A 16616-nucleotide genomic window follows, 5' to 3' on the forward strand; every position below is an offset into this window, starting at 1 on the left:
AATGAAATTCACAGATCAACCTTGAAAACATGCTAAGTGAAATAGCCAGACACAAAAAAGGCAAATACATCACAATTCCACTTCTATGAAATATCTAGAAAAAGGCAAATTCATGGACACAGAAAGTAGATTAGAGGTAACTAGGAGCTGAAGTGAGGCAGAATGGGGAGTTATTGCTTAATGGTTCCAGAGTTTCCCATTGGGGTGTTCAAAAAAAGTTCTGGAAATAGGTATGGTGCTATTTGTACAACACTGTGTATGTAATTAATGCCACTGAATTGTACACTTAATGATGGTTACAACGGCAAATTTTATTATATATATTTTAGCACACTATGAAAGGACAGTAGAAAGATAGGGTATAATTATTTAATTTCCCACGTAAAGCTAAGTTGAATCGGGTAGCCTAACTAAAGAAAAACAAAAGATTTCTTTCAACCTTGAACTCAACAGCTGTAAACGCAACAGCCTCTACTCAGTGGGTCATGGGGCCACTGGGCACAGAGGACACTGAGCAAAGTCCAAAAAGGAAGGACCAGGGTAGCTACTTGCTTTCTTCAGAGGTACCTACAAATGCAGTGGAATTCCCCCAAAACGCATCCGCTCAACTACTGTTTATTGAGTACCTATAATGTGCCAGGTAATGCACACACAATGGAAAACAGTGAGCAACCTGCCTGGAGAACTTGTACTTGGCCTGTCCTCTGAGAGCTGAGTAGAAGTGGCCTGGAGCCCTGGACTGCACTCATCCATCAGGATGTCTCTCTCCATGGTTTGTTTCGGGTTTCAAGTGAAAGGGCTACATGGACGGAAGAGCATGACACAGGTGTGAGCTAACGTTGTTATTATTAATATTACGCGAGGGATTTACCAGGTCTTCTTGGAAAAATCCAGCCTAGCCAGCATCCGACTCAAGGCCAGGGAAAGCAATCAGATACGTTCTGATTCCTGAGTGTGGGGAGGAGAGATCCCGAGGGGAGAGTAGGGAATACATCAAGAAGAGCACAGCTCTGGAGGCTCAGGTCTCTGCCCCACGAGGAGTCCGGAACTGCAGGCTCTCCTCCCCCGGAGCAGGCTGGCTTTCCCCTTCCAAGCTGCTTGGCTCAAATCCCCACCACAGAGTAGGGTCTTCGCTCATCATGTTTCTACGCACACACCCTTGTTAGGGTTCCCTTCTCTCTGCCTGTTCAACCCTATCCAACCTTGAAGGCCTGGCTCGTGCAAGACAGAATTTCTAACAGAAAAAGTTCAAATGCAGGTGGACCTGGGTTCTGATCCAGACTCACCAGCTGTGTGACCTGGGCCTTTGCCTCATGCAAAAATGGGGCTGGTCATACCCACATTCCAAGCCTGCTGTGAGGTCATGGGTCAAGGGTTTGGCACACCACCCACTCCTTCCACGAAGTCTCTCCTGATCCCTTCAGCCCCCTCGATCTCTCCTTCCTTTGAGAGCCTCAGTCTCATCTGGTAATGAATCCTCTGTGTCCTGTAACATCTCTTATGATAAACTGTTCTCATAACTCTTCCAAAATCATTTCATTTTCACTCCAACTGTAAGCTCCTTCACGTAGAGGCAAAATCTTATCCTCTTTTGTCTCCCTCCACGGTGGCCAGCACACAGTGGGTGTTAGATAAATTAAAATATATTTGAGCAAATGGAGGGTCCACAGGCAACAGAGGAAAACCCCACAGGAAACAGACACGTTCAGCTCAGAGTAATAGCCCATTCATGCTCTCTGCTCTGGACAAAACCATTCCCTGCCTATACTGGCACTTAATGAACACTCCATTCACTGAGTGAATGAAATCTGCTGATGCCCCAGCTCATTAAGGTCAATTGTAGTGTGGCTAATCCAGGGAAATAGTTGATCTGAAGAAAATCGCCTCATTTTGTGAATTAGAATGTCTTTGAAAATGATTTTATCTTCTTAGTTTCATTTGAACGTTAAAAAGAGTCCATGTAAAAAAATTAATTAAAAAAAAAAGTCAATGTCCCATGAGCACAGCTCACCCTCCACTGGGGAGAAGTGGCCCAGGAGGGGGCTACAGTGGCAGAGGGTAGTTGGCCAGGAACTCAAGATGTATCATCAATAACCCACAAAGCAGACAATCCACTGTCAGGAAACAGACTTGCTGACCGCTGCAGCCATCACGTCCCATGTATCTTGGAGCTTAAAGGGCTCCCCAGCCTATTCGGCCAGGAGGCCCCCTGGACCGGAGGTAGGAAATGCCTGGGCACTAACCATGAGTCAAGCCTCAGGTGAATCACAATCTCCTTGCGCTCAAGGTCCCCATCTGAGAGAAGGCCAAATTAGACTAGGGGCTCCTCAACATCCCTCCTGCGAGTTTCATTGTTTCCACCCTTCCTATTTTCCAGAAAGTCGGGGAAAGGAGAAGGAACACATTGAAAGCCCCAGGAGTCTGCCCACCAGCTCAGCCCCAAGGACAGGGTAAACAACAGGTCTCCTGTCTCCATCTCTCTCCACAAAAAACCCCAAGGGTCCTTTACAGGCCCCTCTCTGGAGCTGCTGCCAGGCCAGGATGTGGCCATGGGCCGTCTATGTGCAACTGACTTGGAGAAGCTGAGAAAATGTTGCCCAGCCTGGCCTCTCCGAGAGAAGGAAGCAGCTACTTCCTGCATCCCATCCCAACACTGGGAATAAAGTGATGGCTCAGAGGGCTTCCTTTGCCTGTTACACGTAACACCTGTCATGTGCTAGGAGCGCCACATGCACCAGGCCACTGGAGTCTCCGCACAGCACTATGCTGTAGTTTAATACAGTCCCCATTTGTACAAATGAGGACATGAGGCTCAAATCAAGACACTTGGCCAAAGCCAAGCTGACCGTACATGGCAGATGTGGGAATTGAACTCTGGTCTGTCTGAAGCCAAAGACTTGTATCTTCCAACCAGGCCTTTCATGTTCAGTTGCTGGGAGATTCAGAAGCCAACTAAGAGGGAGCAATGGGACAGCCACAGCAGGTGTAAGAGCCCCAGTCCCATGATGTCCTCTCCAGCCTGACTGACTCAAAGGGTGACCAACTGCCCAAGTCGCCTTGGACTGAGGGTCCCCTGGACATGGGACTTTCAGCACTAAACCCAGTATAGTCCTGGGCAAACCAAGATGGTTGGCCATCCTATGACTGAGGCTTCCTTGTGCTTTGTGGCTCTAAAAAAAAGCAAATGTCCTTTCAGAATGCAAACATAATTGAGGGTGTTATCAGAACAATAGCTTTAGGCCTGTCCCCCGGCATAATCCCAAAGGGCTAGATCACACAAGGCAATCTTCTCTCCAAGTTCAGCCCAAGAGTGGCCAATCTAGGTTGAGCTGGGCTTCAGGCGTATGGACAGAAGAACAGAGGTGTGAGTAACTGAAGTGAACTCTGCTGGGTTCTTTTAAGACATTGTCCCCATGCAATGCTCACTAAAATCCTGAGTATCTCACCCAGGAGAGACTCTAGGCAGAGTCCCCATGACACGAACCCACAGGGAACTGCTTCTATGGTGGGGGCTCCTCCCAGCCCTCTCTGAGAAGCTGGTAGATGACTTCACTCCTGTCTGTCATCTCCAAAAGTATGCATCAAGGGAGGAGGGAGCTCGTCCTTGCCACAAGCCCCTTCTCCAGGCTCTCCTAACCACTGTCCCTTCCATCCAAGAATGGAACACCAAGAGGGCAAAACCTCCCTCTGACTGCCCAGGCAGCACCTCCTCCAGGAAGCCATCCCTGACTATTCCTGCTTGCAGTGAAACCCTCTCTGGACCCCACGCTGCCTTCGCATGATGGGTCTCACATTCTTGTCTTGTGCTACTTATTATTTAACATAAGAGGACAAACACTGGTGACAGGCGACCTGGGCTCACATCCTGGTTCCCTCACATACTAGCTTCAAACAGGTGGCCTCCCATCCCTGTGCCTCGGGATATGCAAATGTAAAAGAGGCAGGACATCTACTTCAAAGAGCAGTCCTAAGAATTAAGTGGTTAATAGGCACAAAGTGTTTAGAACAGTGCCTAGTACACAGTAAGCGCTGAGTAAGTGTTTGCTGTTATTATTATTTTAATACTGATATTGATATTAGTGAAGTGTCTCCCTAGCTAGACTCGAAGTTTCTGGCGTGCAGGACCAGAAACTGACACTTCTTTGCATTAGTCCCCACGTTAGGCAGCTGCATCAAGTAAGGACTTTGTAATCATGTCTTGTGGACTGACCTTGACGGAGACCGACAGCACATTCACTTCACCTTCTAGTGCTGGGAGAAACGCACGGCTTTCCTCACTTATGTCCTACTCTCCCTTTAGGTCTCAGCGCAAACATCACTTTCTAAGAGAGATTCTTCCTGCTTTCTCTAAATAAAATCTTGCTGTTAAATTCTCTCATAGTTTCATGTTCTTCCTGTCAACACTCTCATTACACTTGTATGTTCATATTTCTTTGTATGATTTTCTTTAAATTAATGCCTCTCTACTCTATCCAACTGTGAAGTCTGTCAGGATAGAGGCTACATCTGTTTTTGCTCACCTTTCTATCTGGGGAACAGGATAGTACCTGGCACACACCGACCAAGACTTGAAGGCCGATTGAATAAAAGAATGAATGTGTGTCCCAGGCCTTCTGGGGGCATGAGGTGGGACCAGCTCAGGGCTCTTAGGTGGGCTCTGTGGGTGTGGTGAGAGCCATGAGCTGAGTGGAGAGGGGGCAGGGCTAGAAGGGGAAAGGACCTGAGCCCACAGAGCCTCTGATGCTACACCAGGCACTTGACACAAATTATCTCATTTCACTGTCATAGCCACCACCAGAACTGAGAATTACTATCCCATTTTACAGCTAAGAGAACTGAGGCTCAGAAAGAAAGTTTCTATAAACGTATCTGTGGTCAAGCTTAGTCTTTCTGGTTCCAAGGTCTCTGCTCTCTCTGCTCTGCCCCAACAGCCTGGCCAGGCAGTTTCCAGTCCAGCTCTGCACTGATTTCCTGCGTGACCTTAAGCAAGTTTCTGCCTCTCACTGAGCTTCAATTTTTTATATATAAAATACAGAGATTGGAATAGATGTCCCATGTCCTGTCCAGTTCTGAGATTTCATGACTCTAAGATTTTATGCTTCTAAATTTATAAAATCAAATAATGGGTGCTAAAGTGCCTAGCTCAATTTCAAGCACATAGTAGACACTTCATAGATGTTCATTTCTTCCCTCCCTCTTTCCCTTCATCCCTCCCCCCACCCCCTTCTTCCCTTCCTCTTTTCCTCCTCTTCCTCCCAGTTCCCTGTTTCAGAGACTCTCTGCCTCCCAGCCCTCCTTGAGGTCGCCTGTGCTGGCTGGCTCTTCCAGGAGACCTGCAGCACTGCCTCCCCTGCTGTCCCAGAAACTGCCTGGCTCTGACATTGACATCTCCAGCCTGTGGTGTCCTCAGACAACCATTCTAGCTGTGCTCTCCAGAGAGGCTAAGGGTCTTCCTGCCTCCTGAAGGGGTCCTTTGGTCTGTCCAGCACTGTGGGGAGAGAGAAGGAAGTGACAGGAAAGGGGCTCTCGTATATTGAGTACCTTCCAGAGGCCAGGCACAGGACCAGGCTCTTTGCTGTGTTATCTCATTTAACACCCCCGCAAAGAGCCATTGCTATTCCTGGTTCACAAACGGGAAGAGACTGAGGCTCAAAGAGGTTGAGAAATTGCACATCCAGCAGGTTGCCGAAGCTGGGCTTTTACCCCTCCTGTCTGATCCCAAGGCAGATACCCCTCTGCCAGCCCAGGTTGCCTGAACCCCAGGCAGGGATCCATTCTGCACCTGCAGCCCTTCCCTTGAGAGCGCCTTTCTTTCATATCCATGTAACTTTGCATTAACAGCCCTAGTGATTTAAGTCCGTTAAACTCTCTGGTAACTCCCTCCTGCCTCTCCTCACTGCCCCCTCCAAAGTACCAGACTGCAAAATATCCACCAACTGTCCCAGTGTTTCTGGAAGGATAGAATGGACTTGGCCACTGCACCAAGGAAACAATGCTAAGAAGTTGATTCCATCTCATCTAGAGGACAGGGCCAGGTCTTCCAATAAGTATAGTCATCCCAGCGGGTACTGAGAAGGAAGAGTGGGTCTTTCCTCCTGAGCTCACAGCTGCTACCTGTGAAGGCAACCCGGGATTCAGACTCAGATGAGATGTGAACATGGACGTCACCAAGAACCCCAGACATATGATTGGGGCCCCAGCTGGGGCTGCAGGAAAACTGGGGAAGGGCAGCCTGCTCTTTCTAAAGGCTCCTCCTGAAAGCTATGCCCTCGAGGAGTGTGATGGTGATCTGGGGGAATAGGGGGGTGGGAATAGTATCAGCTATGCTCTGTGAGGCAGCCTGGACAAGAAACACAGGTGAGAGCAAAAACCCCTGGCAGGATTTTCCTGGAGCACACTGTCCTCTTTTTGCCTGTTCTGTCCTTGTCTGGGATGGAAAAGGAGCCCCCAGGATGGAGAGATTGGCCAACTCTCTCCCTGGGAGAAGCGTCGTTCGAGGACCAAAACTCCAGAATGCCCTCCAAGATCACCAAAGGAAGTGACACTCTCCTGACTTCCTGGACCCTCCATGGCTCTTGTCCCAGTTTCACTAATCACCTACGAACTTGAATGCCTGCCTCCCCCACAGACCGTGGACTCTACTGGCAGGGAGCCTGGCTGTCCAGCTCACAGTCGTATCCCCAGTACTTCTGCAGGTACTGGCCCATAGAAGGTCCTCAATAAAAATCAACTGAATAAACGTTACCAGCAGGGAAGGACCCAAGGCCTGGCTCAGGCTGATGGGACCTGACAGAGGCCACCCCACACACCAGGCCCAGGGTGGCCCCTGCCTTGGATAAGACGGAAAACAGAGAGCAACCATTGGCACATAGCAGTCATGCAATTCGAGTTTGTGGGCCCTCTGTCAGAATCTGGAAAACCCCAGAGGGTCTGGTTCATACCCCAGCGTGGGGCAGTCAGGTCAGGTCAGGATTTCATTCTTAAAGGGGCTGCCATCACTGGGTATGAGGGGATAGATGGGGTCTGTGTGTGTGCTCTACTTTAGTCTAATAAGAATCAGTCTGTGCCAACCAATCTTTTCCCCACATTGCATGCCAGGCACGATGGAGGCGCTTCATTTGTGTGTACAATACGCATGACACACCCACATACATTAACTCCCACAGCCCTGACAGGCACTATTACCACCATTTGCTGGTGAGGAAAGTAGGGCAGACTTTTAAGGTCATCCAGTGAGCATCTGGCTGAGTCAAGCCTCAAACGCAAGCTTTTGGCTCATTCTGCATGGGCCTGCCTCAGTAATGCCCGTCACAGCCCCGGTGGCCTACCCAGGCCAGAGCCCTGCATCTCACACTGAGCCATGTATGCAGTGCAGCATGGGGTCCAGGGTAGGAGGGGGGTGGAGAAAGAAGGCAGCAAGGAATCCAGAAACTTTCCCCCAACCAGACACCTCCCTGGAGCTGGCAGCAAGCTGGGCTAGAAAGACCACTGAGCCCGGATCATATAGAACCAGCTGGGTAACCTTGGGCAATTCTCTCACCACTGAGCCTCACTGGATAAAACAGGTGAGAACCCCCAGCACAGGGCCCAACATGCAGTGAAGGAGCCTCCAGTTTGCGGCCTTGCTCAGCTACCCCAACACCACAAAGCTCAGCAAATCTTTCTCTCTCAATCTATGAGTGAGCCGCAGCAGCCGCCCCCCCCTCCCAGGAAGAGCCCAGCTCCACAGGGTCAGGCAGGGACCCAGCACCAGGGCTCTATGCAAAAAGAATGCCAGGGAAGTCCTTCTCTTCCCTGCCCCCACTTCCCAGCTAATGCTCCCCAGAGAACTGAAGTTCTCCTTCCGACCTTCCCTTCCAAGTCCAGTGGAAACGACAGAAGTATTCCAGAAGACCAGATGTCCAGCTTGGGAAGGGGCTTTCCTGACTATCTGAAAGTCAGCAGGAGGTAGCAGTCTCATCTCATCGCCACTCAGAGGCTCTGATGGATGGGGGTGACTTCCCCGAGGACAGTTATGCCCTTCAAGGGGCAAGTCACTTTCCCTGGGAATGGCCTCCAGGGAAGGCCAGGGAATCACAGAGCTCCTTGGCTTTCCTCCAGATTGCTGCACAGTGAGGAGTGCTCCAGGGGACTGCTGTCCGACTGTGAGTCTAGCCCTCTGCTCCCAGAGCTGAGAGAGGCACCATGGCAGAGGGGCCAAAAGGGGGGCTCCCATCGTGGCAGCAGGGCAAGACCACCACCTCTACATGGGCCACAAGAGGGCAGGGGCATTGAACACCCATGCAACCAGGCTCTCCTGCTTGATTTCTGTCCCTGCGGTCCTCCGATGCTTGGAGGACTCAGAAGAATCCCTCTCAGCAAGAGCTCTCTCGGCCCCTGCAGCCAAATAAATGAGGCCCATGGCCACTACATCTACAACTCCCCCCCACACATACCCAATCAGAGCAAGGCAGGTCCTAGCACTCCTGGGCTAACCGTCCCTTGGTGTCCCACCACGGTCTCTACATATGTGGTGCTCTGCGGTCTGGACAGCACACTAGCACGTAATCATAAACTAGCAGACCCAGATGGGCCATGAGGACAATCTCGTCTAACCTCCAGCTTGTATGAAGTGATGATGCCACAACCCACGGAAGTTACAAGAGTGTCAAAGCCACACAGCTTTTCACTTTGACATAATCTGCTCAGGCTCCCTATGAGATAGTGAAGCTCAGAGAGGACAAGGCCCTGACCCCACAGAGCACACGGCTAGGCATTCGCGAATAGTGGCCTCCAGCCTGGCTGTTGACAGGTGGGTGCCTCACCGGGGAGGGTTCAGGAGAGCTAACAAGCACCTATTATTGTGGGCACTGGCACACACCCAGAGTCTCTGGGCCTCTCTTGCCTCTGACCTGAACTACAACCCACAACCCATAGGGGGCATAGCCTCCTGGAGGAGAGCAGGAGCAGCCCTATGGAGCAGTACACAATGACAACAAGCTGCCTGAGGGAGGACACTCTACCCCACACCCATTGTGCCGCCCTGGATTTAGGAAGACTATACCCAGCCTCATTTCATCAGAGTGAGCAGGCCCCTTCTAACGGGCTAACTGTGCCCTGGTGTCTGTCAGGACTGTGCGTGGGAGGACCATGGGTGTCAACCCTTGGGGACCTTCTCCTCACCCCAGGCTCCTTACCGCTCAGGTTGGCAGATGGAGGCAGGAAGGCCGCACGGTAGCTCTATCACCACCAGCCACTGCCATTACCACACCTCCATGCCCCCGAATCTACTGCCACCTCTTTGTGCCAGCCCGCCCAGCCCCACCTGTAACTGAAGGCTTTGTGGAAGTAAAAAAATAGATCTGCTAGGTTTTGGTTCCCATAACAGCCGATAACTTTCCACAGTGTTTGCCAGACAAAGGTATGGGTGATAGGGAAGGTGTGTTCATCTGGTTGGTGCCTTTAAAGAGATTCTCAGGAGGAAAACAGGTGGAGCAAAATGGAAGGGGAATGGTCAGCTGAGCAGCCCAGACACTGGATCTTCAGTCCAATATAACGGGGAGGAAACAGTGACCAAGCCTCTCCTCTGGGCCAGACACTGTGCTGGGGACTTTACCAATGCTCACTCCACAATCCTTTGAGCTTTATACTTTTATTTCCCGCTTTACAAGGGGCGGGGTAGGGGGTTCGATCAAAGATGTTAAGCAACTTGTCTAAATTCATCTGATTAGTAACTAGCAGAGCCAGGCTCTCAGGGCAGTTGTATCTGATGCTAAGCCCATACTCTATAGGCAAGCTCTCTGAGGACAGGGACTTGGTCGTCAAATGTGCGTGTTCCATTTGTTATTGCTGCTGTATCCTCAATGCCTAGGGCTGTGCCAGGCCTACAGGAGACACTCTGAATACTGCCTGGATGAAGGAACACCACACTGCCTAGGCAGGCTCATGCTGCTAGGCTCCTGGGCTCCATTTCCAGGAATCTCAGACAACTATGTGTTCCTTCTCTCCACCTAGAAAGGTACCCAATCTATTAAAATTCCTCCAAAGGCCTCCTGAAGAACAGATGGGCTTACTAGGTGTAAGATGGGATTGGGAATGGAAGCATAAACTGAACACAAAAGACAAGATCCTCACGAGGTGAGGACTTTAGAAGTGCTCTGTGACCTGCTGATTCTAGGCCACTCTTGGCCCCTCCCCAGCCCTGGGGCTCCCTCAGACCCCTACTGCCTAGACTGAGCTGTACTGAAATTGGCCACATTCCTATTAAGCAGAGAAACTAACAATTACGCCACCCACCCCAGCTCCATCGGACCCTCGCAGTCTGCTCGGGGCCCCAGGGCCAGCTGCTTTTTTCCACATTCCAGCCAAAAATAATACGAGAACGAAGCTGTTTGGTGGAGACTTAATCTAATCTTCATTGCTTCAGTTTTAAAATATCCTGCCTGGTTTAGGGTTTCTTATTACACGCGGGGATGTGTTTTTAGTGAGATAGGTCTTAGCAGAAACGTCCTTCGTGTAATTAGAAACCCAGGCAGGCAGGGCCTGCGGTGAGGCTTCCAAGCCAAACAGCAGGTCCCCCTGAAGACACCGCGTTTGCAGCAAGTTCTTGTCCAGGTCTGGGGCTTGGTTCTCCCCTACTCCTAGGGGATCTGGTAGAGGGACTGGGCCTTCCCGCTCTCGTGCTTTCTCTTAGCAAACTGGTTGCTCCTTCTACCCTAAACCGGGCTCTCACCCCCAGTCAGAATGGAGACTAAGATGTTGCCCGTGACTGCAGGAGGAGGCCATGCGGAGGAAAAAATTACCCGAGAAGTCCCCACAGACAAGGGAGAATTAAAGGCAAGCTTCCACGGGAGCCACATCTCCAGAATCAAGGCTGGCTTTGAAAAATCAGGCTCAGGAACAGAAGGAGTGTCCAAGCTCATACACTTTTGTGTAAGTGCCGGGAGTAACTTCTTGGGCTTTCTGGCCCGGAATCTGCTTTGATCTGCCAGCATGGAGACTAAGCGAGGGTCAGGCTGCGGCTAGCTCTGGACCAGCGCCCATCCCCCCAGCCCGACCAGATGTCACATGCCAGTTGGTGCTCAGGCCTCTTCTTCCCAATGACATAGAGAAGGGGCTGGATCTCTGATAGGTCAGATTCTGCGTCCGTCTGATGCATGAAAGCTATTCCAGGTAGCACCACTGGGAATAAGCATGCCAGTTTCCCCACCGCAGCAACTTAATTGTCCCTCCTGATGAAGTGCAGGTGGTTTTTGGAATCACAGCAGGGTTTTCAAATTCTAGGATGTAAAGAAAGGCAGGAGGTCAACCCATTCACCCAAGTCTTAGAACTCCTGAGATTTAAGAGGAAAGGCCGTGGAGCCAAACAGGGAAAGAAAACACTGAATATTGTGACTGCTGCTCGGAAGCCTTCCCTCACCCATTCCCTTTGTTATTTAGAGTGCACCCAGTAAGATGCCTGCAGGATTCCCTCAGGAGCAATTCATGTGATAAACTCATTTTGCAGATGGAGAAACCAAGATCCAGAAGCTAAATGACTGGCTGGAGTCCTGTAGCCAGACAGTAACAGGGTATAAAGCTGCCTGGCCCCCAAATTTCAGCCTAAATACTAGCTCAGCATGCTGACCTGCCAACCTTGATTATCTCCTTCCTCCATTCCCACCAGGTATTAGATTTAATTAAATTAGCAGATCCCCATTGCTACAAGCTGGCCAAGCAGCCTGGCCAGAACCCAGCCAGTGCGGCTCCTCCCTCTAAATTCTGCTTCTCAATAGAATTCAGTCTTCAATAAGTCAGAAATCTCATGTGTTTTATACAAAGTGTGGTGTGCTGGCTAGAATCAAGGCTAACGGTGGCTCACGGTGATTCACTTTCACCCTTTCCATGCTCTGATCTGCATTTTGTTTGATCAGACACTCTGGTTCCCATGCCGTCACCTCCAGCAATTGCATCACACGTTTATATATATCTCGGCATCGCAGGCCTTGTGCCACACAGCATAGGAAAAGGAAAACTTAGAACAGCATTTCTCACCTCCCTCAAACTAATTTAGAAAATGTGCTCCAAATTAAATAAATCGGGAACAAAAGTCTGAAATTGGAGATAGAATTTGGGGGAGTGCTAAATAAATAGCATGGAAATCTTGCAACATGTTGGAAGCCTATAAATTTTATAGGTTGTTTCTTTAATAAAAAACAAATTCAATTGCTAACAACACAGTATTATTAAGCTGCTAACATTTAAAAATCTAATTTGGCCGGCTCTGCTGCTGTTCATGTTGCGTGTTGCATTCACTCAGAGTAAGGAAGTTGGGTTGATGGGTTTGGTTTGGTTTCTAAACCAGGCTAATAGAAGCCCCTTTAAAATTCGGCCTTTTTGCTTTCTAGGCATGCCGTGGTCCCTAATGAGTTACAGCCCCAGGTTGAAGATGGACATGGCAGAAAGAAATTTAACACACACTCTGGTACACCCATAAACATCAAGGCCAAGGGAGAGGAGGTATGTTTCCAGTTAAGCTAGAACTCCATGAATGCAAGATTCTCCACTCACAAGACAGTAATTCTCCTTATTTCATCACTAACTTACTTCAAATGTGTTTATACAATTTATTGCTACTGAACTTCCAGGCAACTGGTGTAGAGTTAATGAAACCCAGCTTGGAGAAGCTTTGAACAACTAACCACAGTTTAAATGGTTATGACATGCGGTCAAAGCCACAGCCCAGCCCCACTGCAGTTTCTGTGTTAGGACCTAGTCAAAAACCTTGTCACCTCACCTTTTGTGCCAAATAGATTGGAAAAGGGAAAACTGCTGAAAAAAAATAGCTTTCCACGTTTCTTTTCAAGGTTTCCAGACTTTCTCCCTGACATTTTAACACATCTCTCTTACTAAAAGCAAGGCGAGGCCCCTCCCCCAGCCCCCAAGTAAATATTTTAGTTGCAGTTTGATTTGGCAGCCAGTTGAAATCCTGAAATCCAGTTTGAGTTTAATTGAATAGGGCCAGGGGTGTAACGGGGGAGACACGAAACAACATTTAAAGTCCAAAAGGCAAGACAAGAATGTACAGGTGACAGTAGACTGGGAAAGAAGTAAACTCGTCTTTCAGAATTACTTGGACATTGATTTTTATTAATCCTTGTTGTCACATGGCCTTCCGCCCCAAGCTCTGTCCATGTGGGAACTCCAGGAATCTCCCTCTTTTTAAACAGGCCCATTTTGGAAGAGTAAAGGGGAGGTACTGGACTCATCATGGCCCCACAATAAAAGCCCCTTTTGAAAGCAGCACTTTCATTAACTTAAAGCAATCTATAGACTTAAAAGCAGAGAGCAGTAAACTCCCAGAAAGGATCATAAAACAGCCAGTCTCGAGTTCGGTGCACTTCAGTGCAATTTGCACGAGGCATTTTACTGTGAGCCGGGGCGGCCCATCTCTCTCCAGTAACCCCCTGCCCCTTATTCTGAGCAGCTTCTCTTTCTCTCGGCGGCTTTCATGCCTTCGGAGCTCACAAAGGGGAGGCGGGGACCGGGAGTCTCCGCGGGGTCACGGCTCCCTCCTGCACTCGGGCCCTCGGCGGGAGAGCGCAAGAATTCCAAGCCCGCGGAACAACAGCGTGAGCCCCGCGGCCGCGGCCGCTCGTGGGGCGCGCCGCTCCTGCTCCCCGGCAGCCCCAGCCAGGGGTACCAAGGGTAGAGGGCTGGGAGGCTGAGCTCGAGATGGCGAGAAGGAGATTTCAAACCTCCCTCCCCTACAACTCCCCCCACCACCACACTGCTTCCCTAGTTGGCCGGAGGAATAGCCTCCGTCCGGGTCGGGACTTCTCTCCCTCCCCCAGCTAGGCCTGAGCCTGAGTCCGGGGTGCAGCTCGAGTGAGAGACTGAGAGTCCAAAACAGGGGACCCCTCCCTTCCCCCAAGGTCTCGGGGCCTTGCAGAGGCCAGAATGGCAGAGTAAGCGGGAGGTCTAGGGGCTAGGCTTCGCGCAATTTATCTTTTTGTGTTTGAACACCATCGTTTTCTCAGTTTGGGGGCGGGGGTCACCTAAATCTGTCTACAGTGCGAAGCTTTTGTCTTCCACCAGTTGGAGAGCATTTGATATCCGAGAAGTTAACACGATGGAGAAGTCCGGGGACAAGAGGGTGAGGGTAGGGGACCCCGAGCTCACCCCTTTCCCAGGCAGAATATCGCTCCCGCAGCCCCGCGCGTGGGCCTCCGGGCCGGGCCGCGAGAAGCGCAGGCAGCGCCTGCAAGTCCAGAGCCCGGAACTCAAGTCGGGGCGCCCGAGTTCGAGCCCTCCCTGCCCCGGGCCGCAGCCCGAACTTCCCACGCGCGATGCGGCACCTCGCGGCTGGCGCCCTGCGCAGGCCGAGGCCCCTGCAGGCAACTCGAGCGCACCCCGCCGCGCGGCGGCCGCAGCCCCCGAATGACTCCCGGAGCCCGAGGAGCCGCCACGGTCCTGGAGCCCCGCGGGGCTGCCCTGTCGCTTCACCCAGAACGTCCCTTCGATATGTCCGCTTCCCGGAATCTTTCTCCTAGGGCCGGGTCCTGTGCGCCTCAAGTCCTCTCTTCCAGGTCCTCTTTCCCGGAGAAGCAGCAGAAATTCGAGGCTCGCCTGCCATGGCTCGAATCAACTACTTTCTTCGCCTGCCTTAATGTTTTTCCACCCACGGAGAATGAAGACCAGCGCGCACGACCACCCCCAAATTTCAATAGCCTCAACCCCGATAAAAAGCCGTGATCCCATGCCTAAGTCCTAAAAATAAAAAATTTTAAAGCCACCCGTTCCTCCGACTCCAGCCTCAGATGTAACCCCAGGCCCCCAACTCCCATCTCCAGCCCTCCGCTCTGACCGGAGTGTAGATTCAATCCTAAACTACTCAGTAGCCCTTCAATCACGTTTCTGAAATGAGCCTGGACCCTATACCCCAAACTCCAGCCTGGCCCCAAACCCCTGCCCTAGCTCAGGGCCGATGCACCTCCACTCCCAGCCCGGCCGCACTCCCACCCAGAGTCCGGGTCCCCCTGCCGCGCAGGCACATCTGAGACCGCGAAAGGGAAGCCCGCTCCGCTCGTTTCTTCCTCGGATTCGGGAGCTGGGAAAGCCCGCACACCTAACCCGAAAGAGACGCAAACTTTGTGCGACAGACTCCAGACCCTGCCCCATCGCCCTCGGCTTCCCATCCCCTCTTTTACGAACTCGTGCCAGGAGGACTCGATCCAGGAGGACTCCTAACTCCCAAACCGCGCAGTGGGCCCCACGCCTCCCCCACCTCACCAAGGACTCCCAACAACCCGCCAAAGCCCGTAACCCTAGAAATTCTCTCTCCTTGCAGGGCCGGGGCCCCTAAACTGGCCCCGAGGGTCCCAGTTTCCTGACTCCTGTTCCTAAGTCCCCCCGATCCTCCTGCAAAGCCCACTCGCCCAGGCCGGACGAGGCGGTGGCTCTGACTTCGGTCGTCCGGCCGGAGCTTGGGGCTGCTCCCGCTTCCAGCCGCTCTAAGGCAGCCCCAGGTTGGTGGCGCCGGTAGCGCCGGCCCAAAGGACGCCCGAAGCCGGGAGAAAGCGAATCTGGAGCCGGCCTCGCCGGAGGAGCGCCCGGCCCCGACCAGCCCGCACCGGGCTCCGGCCAGCGCGCTAGCCCCTGCTCTGGGTCCCCGGCGCGCGGCTCCCCGCCCGCCCGCTACGGGGCCTCGGGCCCGGCGGTCCTCCCCCGCGCGGACAATGCGCGCCCGGCCCCTGCCCTAGTGGGCTAGGCAGCCGCAACCGCTGGGCTGCGCGCTGGGCGGCCGGACGCTGGACCGCCTCCTCCCCAGCCTCGCCCCGCTCCGCGTTCGCCGGCGCTTCCCCAGCTTCTCTCTGCGCGCTCCCTCCCCGCTCCCTGCTCCCTCCTCCCTGCCGCCTCCCTCTCTCCTCCCGCTGCCTCCCTCGCTCGCTCTCCTCCTCGCCCTGTCGCAATGAATAATACTCCGGCTTGGGGACCGGAATAAAACACGCGCGCTCCGAGGCAGCCGCCCGCAGCCGCGCCGCCTGCAGAAGCCGCTCTGACATGGAAATGAATGACAGCTTACCTGATGCCAATCTTCATCAGACTGACACCGGCGTGACAACACAGCCTATACTTCCCAGCACTGCTCGGGACGTCAGCGCTCAGGGACCCGCCCCCGCCCCCCCACCTCTCCTTTCCCCACTCCCCCTTCTCCCCACCCCCACCCCCCACCCGCTCCAGCCCGGCGCTTTCCAGGCGGAGGAGCCGCCCGAGTGTCTCCCTCTGCTGGAGGCTTTTCTGAGACACCGGGCCCGGGCCTCCTCCTGCGGGCGGGCGCAGCGCAGCGCTGGACAGAAAGCCTCAGGCGGTGCCGTCGCCTCGGGTGTGGGGGCGCCGCGGACCCCCAGTGCCTCGGGACACGGCCCCTGCTCCCACGCCAAGCCCTCCTCAGCAAAGCACCCAGGCCGAATTCTAAGACATCCCGTGCTGAGCGGACGGAGATGAGGTCCCCGGGAAAACTCAGAAATTACAGAACTCAAACCTGGCAAGAAATCCTTACCTCTACCCTATTCCTGCCAGACTGACCTCATTTTTATGATTGCATTTGAATAATTCTGTTACCCTAGCCCTAGAAAGGTAAGTTATTTTTATTCTCA

At 52.4% G+C, this 16616-nt stretch overlaps 1 protein-coding gene across 3 annotated transcripts in view; it reads right to left on the bottom strand.

Moving 5' to 3' along the window:
- PKNOX2 (PBX/knotted 1 homeobox 2) overlaps positions 1-16616 on the bottom strand; it is a 257258-nt gene that overhangs the window by 207396 nt on the left and 33246 nt on the right. Inside the window, exon 1 of one of the 3 annotated variants that reach the window (XM_081123539.1) lies at positions 16043-16131. The exons of 1 other annotated variant lie outside the window; for it this stretch is intronic. The gene's annotated coding sequence lies outside the window, so the exon portion shown is untranslated. Of the gene's footprint in view, positions 1-16042; positions 16132-16616 lie in introns of those variants that run through there. One more of the 3 variants, XM_081123537.1, reaches the window with a different exon arrangement.

Source organism: Miniopterus schreibersii, assembly GCF_964146895.1.
Source record: "Miniopterus schreibersii genome assembly, chromosome: 20".
In the NCBI taxonomy this organism is placed as follows: Eukaryota; Metazoa; Chordata; class Mammalia; order Chiroptera; family Miniopteridae; genus Miniopterus; species Miniopterus schreibersii.